Source organism: Podarcis muralis, chromosome 4, assembly GCF_964188315.1.
Source record: "Podarcis muralis chromosome 4, rPodMur119.hap1.1, whole genome shotgun sequence".
Taxonomy (NCBI): Eukaryota; Metazoa; Chordata; class Lepidosauria; order Squamata; family Lacertidae; genus Podarcis; species Podarcis muralis.
Window position 1 is genome coordinate 273,828 of NC_135658.1, and position 8,974 is coordinate 282,801.

The window sequence follows — 8,974 nt, forward strand, 5'->3', positions numbered from 1 at the left end:
TACGAAAGATCGTAACATGTGCCTTTGCAAAATATAATAATAATAATTTATTATTTGTACCCCGCCCATCTGGCTAGGTTTCCCCAGTCACTCTGGGCGGCTTCCATAGAAACCAAAAAACACTAAAATATCACAGATTAAAAACTTCCCTGAACAGGGCTGCCTTAAGAAGTCTTCTGAATGTCAGGTAGTTGTTTATCGTTTTGACATCTGATGGGAGGGCGTTCCACAGGGCAGGCGCCACTACCGAGAAGGCCCTCTGCCTGGTTCCCTGTAGCTTTGCTTCTCGCAATGAGGGAACCGCCAGAAGGCCCTCGGAACTGGATCTCAGCGTCCGGGCAGAACGATGGGGGTGGAGACGCTCCTTCAAGTATACTGGGCCAAGGCCGTTTAGGGCTTTAAAGGTCAACACCAGCACTTTGAATTGTGCTCGGAAACGTACTGGGAGCCAATGTAGGTCTTTCAAGACTGGTGTTATGTGGTCTCGGCGGCCGCTCCCAGTCACCAGTCTAGCTGCCGCATTCTGGATTAGTTGTAGTTTCCGAGTCACCTTCAAAGGTAGCCCCACGTAGAGCGCATTGCAGTAGTCCAAGCGGGAGATAACTAGAGCATGCACCACTCTGGCGAGACAGTCCGCGGGCAGGTAGGGTCTCAGCCTGCGTACCAGGTGGAGTTGGTAGACAGCTGCCCTGGATACAGAATTGACCTGCGCCTCCATGGACAGCTGTGAGTCCAAAATGACTCCCAGGCTGCACACCTGGTCCTTCAGGGGCACAGTTACCCTATTCAGGACCAGGGAGTCCTCCACACCAGCCCGCCCCCTGTCCCCCCAAAACAGTACTTTTGTCTTGTCAGGATTCAACTTCAGTCCATTAGCCGCCATCCATCCTCCAACCGCCTCCAGGCACTCACACAGGACCTTCACCACCTTCACTGGTTCTGATTTGAAAGAGAGGTAGAGCTGGGTATCATCTGCATATTGATGAACACCCAGTCCAAACCCCCTGATGATCTCTCCCAGTGGCTGCATGTAGATGTTAAAAAGCATGGGGGAGAGGACGGAACCCTGAGGCACCCCACAAGTGAGAGCCCAGGGGTCTGAACACTCATCCCCCACCACCATTTTCTGAACACTATATTTTCTGAAAATATAGTTGTTGTATGCTGGTATCAGACAAAAGAACTTCAGCGTGACAAGGATTCCCTGAATATTACCTCGTTTCACCCTGCTGGGCTGCGTCAGCCGAGCATACTCATATTTTGTGGATCAGAGACATGGAACGCATGACTACACAGATCCAGAGTGGAGTCCCAAAGATGGTGGGGTGGCATTTTGTAGGCCTCCTTCTGGCAACTTGCTCTCCTTTCCTTTGGACCACCTCAGGGAGGCCGAGAGGGGGCGTCTTGCTGCCTGGGCACAGGGTTGCCACCTGTCTTTTGGCAAAAGACAGGGCAGGGCAGGGCAGAAAGAGATCCGAAAATTGATGGCATTCTTTTGCCTCAAAAGATCTCATGGATTTTGGGGTTTTTCAGTTCCTTAGGATATATGATCTATTCCCTGTGTAACTCCATGTGTCTCAGCGTCAAGCTGATTGAAGGCAGAGACGGGATTTCTACTGTGTCACAAAGATCAGGGAGTGAAATTCTACTAAATGGTGAAGGACCACCAAATGATTGCCCACTTGCAAAGACTTCTGAATCTGCAGCTCCTGGAACTCAAAGCGCAATTCCAGAGCCTGGTCAGGGAATGAGAACCGATTGGTGGAAAGAGGGAAAAGAACTGGAAGAGAATAGGGGGGGGGGGAGTTTTTCATAGATTTTGAATAAATGTGCAATAATTTGTTACTGTTTTGAATTTCATTGTGTTATTGTCTTCCATGGATCTGGACACTTTTGTTGTTGTAGCCTAAAATAGCATTTAGCATTTTTTGCTGCTGCTGCATCGCTCTCAGGTTGACTCCTGTTAAGCTTGTGGTTCACTAAGATCTCTAGATTCTTTTCCCTCACCTTATACTGGTGCAGCTGGTTCTTCCTGCCAAAGTGCAGAACCTGAGATTGGCTAGAGGTCCTCTTTGCTGGCCACCAGGGCATGACCACGTCGCAGTCGGTCTTGTGGTAGCTCTGTGTGGCATTAACACAGTTCAGTGCAATCACCTGGTGACAAGCCAGTCCAGCTGGTGCCAGGGACCTGACATCTAAGCTGTCTACAGGACACTCATTATTTTCTTTCCTTGGAAGAGCATATCACGTTTGTGATGCAGAGGCTGTGGTAGGAGCACAGTTCAGGTAGCCTTTCTCCATTCTTGTTCAGGCTCCCGATATCAAGGGGGCCTCTGCGGTTATCCCAGCTGTGATGACTTCTCCCAGCAGGACTAATAATAATAATAATAATAATTTTATTATTTATGCCCCGCCCATCTGGTTGGCTTTCCCCAGCCACTCTGCTCCCAGCAGAACAGTAAAAACAGAAAAAACTTCAAACATTAAAAACTGCCCTAAACAGGGCTGCCTTCAGATGTCTTCTAAAAGTCAGATAGTTGTTTATTTCTTTGACATCTGATGGGAGGGTGTTCCACAGGGTGGGCACCACCACCGAGAAGGTGTTTGCAGTCTAGTTCCTTGCAGAACTTGTTCTTGATCTGTATATCAGAGCACACAGAGCGTAAACACTCAATATGTTAACTGGAATGGAGGTAGTTGAGAGATGGAGAGAAGGCAAGTATTCTGAGCCCAAAGCTGGCAGTTCTATCGCAGACAGAAGGGAGTACTTTGCTCCCAGTCTCACACCGTGAATGTGTGGTTCTTTGGGGTGCCCTCCTGACCACAAAAGGACCACAAAAGGTGCAGTTCTTTTCTCTGAGGCTGCCATTCGAAGCAAGCCTGGTCTCCTGTAGAGCAGCAATGTCCATGTTGAGTGTTTTCAGCTCATGGTCAGTGATGTTCAGCTTCCATGAGTCATTGACCTGCAGCAAGTCAGCAAACAAGCCAGAACACATGGGCCTAATGTTCCAGCTTGCTGGGTGCAAGAGGGATTGTTCCTTTCTTCTTTGCCTGATTTAGCAGTATAGTCTGCCTGGTGAGTGAGACTGTGAGCTCCAAGCACCCACTGAGGCAGGTGGCCAGGCAGCACTTTATTGGCTGGGGACTGCCTGGCTTTATTGAGGTTGCGCACGTGTGTGTGTGCATGCGTGCACACACAGCATGATCACAGGGTTGGTGGGAGAAGGCAAAGGAAGGGGCACAACAGATCCCCCCACCCACCTTTCTCTCTAGCAAGGAATTTCTCATTTTTCTCTGAAAAGGCAGCCTGTCTCCTCAGTTCAGTCCAGTTTACCAGGACAAACTGAAGGGGAAGACTGTCATTGTCCAACAAGCAGTGCTTTTTTCTGGGGGGGACACGAATACCACTAAACATTTTGTGAATCTAAATTTGGCTTCATTGAGGGGCAGTGTTTCAATATAAGTAGGAAAATGAGAGGACCCCTAAACATTTTCTTTAGAAAAAAGCACTGCCATCAAGAATGCAGAATGACCCCTGGGAGCCTTCCTTTCTGAGGGAGGCTAGACTGCTTTGTAGAGTTCTGCCAAGAGAACAAGCTGGTCATCACAAACACGCTTTTCCAACAACACAAGAGACGACTCTACACATGGACATCATCAGATGGGCAGCATCGAAATCAGATTGATTATATTCTCTGCAGCCAAAGATGGAGAAGCTCTATACAGTCAGCAAAAACAAGACCTGGAGCTGACTGTGGCTCAGATCATCAGCTTCTTATATCAAAATTCAAGCTTAAACTGAAGAAAGTAGGAAAAACCACTGGGCCGGTAAGATACAATCTAAGTCAAATCCCTTATGAATACACAGTGGAAGTGACTAACAGCTTTAAGGATTTAGATTTGGTGGACAGAGTGCCTGAAGAACTATGGATGGAGGCTCGCAACATTATACAGGAGGCAGCAACGAAAACCATCCCAATGAAAAGGAAATGCAAGAAAGCAAAGTGGCTGTCCAACGAGGCCTTACAAATAGCGGAGGAGAGAAGGCAAGCAAAATGCGAGGGAGATAGTGAAAGATACAGGAAATTGAATGCAGATTTCCAAAGAATAGCAAGGAGAGACAAGAAGGCCTTCTTAAACGAGCAATGCAAAGAAATAGAGGAAAACAACAGAATGGGAAGAACCAGAGATCTGTTCAAGAAAATTGGAGATATGAAAATAACATTTCGTACAAAGATTTCCATAATAAAAGACAAAAGTGGAAAGTACCTAACAGAAGCAGAAGACATCAAGAAGAGGTGGCAAGAATACATAGAGGAACTATACCAGAAAGATATGGATGTCTCGTACACCCCAGGTAGTGTGGTTGCTGACCTTGAGCCAGACATCCTGGAGAGTGAAGTCAAACGGGCCTTAGAAAGCATTGCTAATAACAAGGCCAGTGGAAGTGATCATATTCCAGATGAACTATTTAAAATTTTAAAAGATGATGCTGTGAAGGTGCTACACTCAATATGTCAGCAAATTTGGAAAACTCAGCAGTGGCCAGAAGATTGGAGAAGATCAGTCTACATCCCAATCCCAAAGAAGGGCAGTGCCAAAGAATGCTCCAACTACCACACAATTGCACTCATTTCACACGCTAGCAAGGTTATGCTTAAAATTCTACAAGGAAGCTTAAGCAGTATGTGGACTGAGAACTCCCAGAAGTGCAAGCTGGATTTAGAAGAGGCAGAGGAACCAGAGACCAAATTGCAAACATGCGCTGGATTATGGAGAAAGCTAGAGAGTTCCAGAAAGACATCTACTTCTGCTTCATTGACTATGCAAAAGCCTTTGACTGTGTCGACCACAGCAAACTATGGCAAGTTCTTAAAGAAATGGGAGTGCCGGATCACCTCATCTGTCTCCTGAAAAATCTCTATGTGGGACAAGAAGCTACAGTTAGAACTGGATATGGAACAACTGACTGGTTCAAAATTGGGAAAGCAATATGGCAAGGCTGTATATTGTCTCCCTGCTTATTTAACTTATATGCAGAATTCATCATGCGAAAGGCTGGGCTGGATGAATCCCAAGCCGGAATTAAGATCGCCGGAAGAAATATCAACAACCTCAGATATGCAGATGACACAACCTTGATGGCAGAAAGTGAGGAGGAATTAAAGAACCTCTTAATGAGGGTGAAAGAGGAGAGCGCAAAATATGGTCTGAAGCTCAACATCAAAAAAACTAAGATCATGGCCACTGGTCCCATCACCTCCTGGCAAATAGAAGGGGAAGAAATGGAGGCAGTGAGAGATTTTACTTTCTTGGGCTCCATGATCACTGCAGATGGTGACAGCAGTCATGAAATTAAAAGACGCCTGCTCCTTGGGAGAAAGGCGATGGCAAATCTAGACAACATCTTAAAATGTAAAGACATCACCTTACCAACATCTTAAAAAGTAAAGACATCACCTTACCAACAAAGGTCCGTATAGTAAAAGCAATGGTTTTCCCAGTAGGGATGTATGGAAGTGAGAGCTGGACCATAAAGAAGGCTGATCGCCGAAGAATTGATGCTTTTGAATTCTGGTGCTGGAGAAGACTCTTGAGAGTCCCATGGACTGCAAGAAGATCAAACGCATCCATTCTTAAGGAAATCAGCCCTGACTGCTCACTGGAAGGACAGATCGTGAAGCTGAGGCTCCAGTACTTTGGCCACCTCATGAGAAGAGAAGACTCCCTGGAGAAGACACTGATGCTGGGAAAGATGGAGGGCACAAGGCGAAGGGGACGACAGAGGATGAGATGGTTGGACAGTGTTCTCGAGGCTACAGACATGAGTCTGGCCAAACTGCGGGAGGCAGTGGAGGACAGAAGTGCCTGGCGTGCTCTGGTCCACGGGGTCACGAGGAGTCGGACACGACTAAACGACTAAACAACAACAACAAAGACTGCTTTGAAGCTTTTGACCCCATGGGGGGTTTCCTTCCTTCCTGACTCCTTCATTTCCTGCTCCTACCTAACCAAATCTTCCCCTGATTCTTTCCCGGCCAGATTCCTGTTCCTGCCCTGGAATCCAGTTTACCTTCCCATCACACAGACTACAAAATGGATCTCCTTGCTTTTAGCGCTCTTCTCCAGAGAGGCGTTGGTGAGGCTAGATCTGGGGACAAAAAACAGAACTCAGAGAGAGACCCTCGAACTCACCAGAGATGTCGGCTGCAGGATGCAGGATGGGAGGGAAACGAGCCACGTTAATAGATGGGGGGGGGGGAGCGGAGAGGCCTTCGGAGAATCACAGGGTCGGACGCAGACTCTCATCGCCTGGAGGGATGGCGGCTCCTTGAAGGAGAAAGAGCTCGGCTCCACCGGAGCCAACCAGTTGCGTTGCTGAGCCTCCCTGGCTCGCCAGAAGTGGAAGGAAATGTCCAGCCTCAACATGTCGGGGGAAGAAGCGCCGCTCCTGACGCTCACCTTTGGCCTTTACCTGCCGAGATGCTGCTCCGTTGAGCAGGGGCTTCTCCAGGCGGCAGGGGGCGCCACAAGCCCCCGGCGGCTCTTCCGAAATGCGCCGCCAGGGGGCGCAGCGCAGGACCGCCTTCCGTCCAGGAGCGAATCCGCGGTGCCGGTCCCTGCGGTCCCTGATACCTGCTCAGGTAGGACCTGGGCGAACTCGGCGTCGCCACCTTTTCTGGGCGAGGTCGCCTGCCTTTCATGCGCCGAGCAAAGCGGGAGGAAACTCCCGAGCAAAAGCGGAGCGAGCGGCGTCTCCCCGACGGCGGGGGCTGTTCCTGGGTCGCTCTCTTTGGGGCCTGGACCCCGCGGGCTCCGCAGGACACGGCGGCGGCGGCGGAGGACGGGCGGCATTTCTGCCCGGGACCTGCACAGGTGAGCAGTTCCCTGCGCGGCTTCTAGAGGCGCCCCCGGGACTGCGGCGCAGGGAGGTCTTCGGGCTCCGGAGGCGAGGAGGACCGCGGCGCTGGCAGCCCCGTCGAGAGCCCGGAGCCGCTGCGGGGGGAGCGACCCGACGGGACGCTTCTGCAGAGGCGGAGGCGGGGGTAGCGCCCAGCGAAACCGCGGAACTCCCTCCCGCAGCAGGAGGCGATGGTGGGTCCCAACTTGGATGAGGCAAATTCGTGGAGGCGGAGAGGGCTTGGGAAGGCTACTGGCCAGGATGGCTCTGCTCTGTCTCCCGTCCGAGGCAGCAGCAATGCAGGGCAGAGCAGATGCAGAGAGAGGCTCTTGCGCTCGGGTCCTGCAAGGCAGCCTCCCCCGGGGCACCCGGTTGGCCCCTGGGCAGCCAGGGGGCTGGACTAGACGGGCTCTTCTGAGGGTCTTAGGGAACCTCCAGCTCCAGAGGCAGTCTGTCTCGATCCCTAGGTTTTTAGGAGTATTTGGCCCCTGTAAGGATGCTGGACAAGGTAGTCTGGCCTGGCAGGCTCTCCTCCTGCTCTTATGGCACAAGGGCGCCCGGGGCATCTAGGGGGGGAATGCGGTGGAGCTCCTGGCTTCGGAGCTGCGCGGTTCTTGGCGGGCGGAGGGAGAACGACTTTGTGTCCCGACTCCCGAGCACAACAACAACCCAGATGAAAGAGGGGGCGGCGGCCGGGAAAGGGAGCTGGACCAGCCGGGCCGCATTCCTGCTGCCTTCTGCCCCGCCTGGGGGCCGCTTGGCCCGGGAACCGGAGGATCATGGGGGGCGGAGAGGCTGGGCGTGGCTCCTCCCTTGGTTGGCACGCGCGCGGGTGGGCGAGAGGAGGAACCGGCCTGCGGGGAAAGGCCCCTCTCCCTCGACGGGGGTCCCTCCGGCCACCGGCCCCCTCGTCCAGCCTGGATGCGCCCGTGCGAGGGGTAGGTGCCGGGCCTCCGACGGCTGCAAGGCGGGGCGCTCGAAATCGGCCACCTCGCAAGGTTGTTGCTGTATGGATGGCCAAACAGAGCATCTCGTAGAATCAAGGAATTGTATTCGGAGGCTCATGCAGTCCAAGCCGCTGCGATGCAGCAGGAGTCTCCTCAAACTTCTATTGCGCCTTCTTCGCCTCCCACCTCCCACCTGTGGCGCCCAGCAGACCCGGCTGCCTTCAGGCCGCGACCAAGGGCTGCCTGGCCCGTCGCTGGACCCACGAGCGCCTCCCCTCGCCCCACGGGACCCAGTCCTGGCTCAGATTGCTCTCCAGACGCCTCTCGGCGGCGCCTGCCGGGGGTTCCGTTTGCGCCTAGGTCACACACCACACCCCCAGTTCTTGACAGCCCAACGGCGAAGCCACGCTCTCCGCCCCAAGTCGAGCCCGTTTCGCGGGGGGCTAGCTGCCTGGCCGGCGGACCGTGGAGCCACGGACTGGGCCAAGCGGCCTCGGGAGCCGACGGGGAGAGAAGGGAGGCCGCCAAGCCAGGCGGGGCAGAGGCGTCTTTTCTGGCTGGCCTCCGAGGGCTGAGCGCCAGCGGAAAGGAGCGGACATCCATGCCGTCACCGGCAGCAGCAGCAGCAGCAGCAGCAGCACCGCCTGCCTCTGAGCAGCTGCGTGGCTCCGGCTGAGCTGAGAGAAGGAGGCCTGAGAGGAGCGCCGGCAGCAGCAGACCACTTGCTCAGAGGCCGGGAAAGGCGGCCAAGGGCTGCTCCTGAGGGCTAGACTCCCAAGGCAGCGGGTCTGCCTCCAGAGCGCTCTCTGAGCTGCTGCTGCTGCTGCTGCTGTACAGCTGGAAGAGACCCCCAAGGGTCATCTAGTCTGCAATGCAGGAATCTCAACTAAAGCATGGCCATGGAGAGTTGGGGGGGGGGGGCTTGAAAGCATTAACAGCCTTGGCCCAGTATACCTGAAGGACCATCTCCACCCCCACTGTTCAGCCTGGAAACTGAGGTCCAGCTCCAAGGGCCTTCTGGTGGTTCCCCCGCTGCGAGAAGCCAAGTTACAGGGAACCAGGCAGAGGGCCTTCTCGGTGGTGGCGCCCGCCCTGCGGAACTCCCTCCCACCAGATGTCCAAGAGG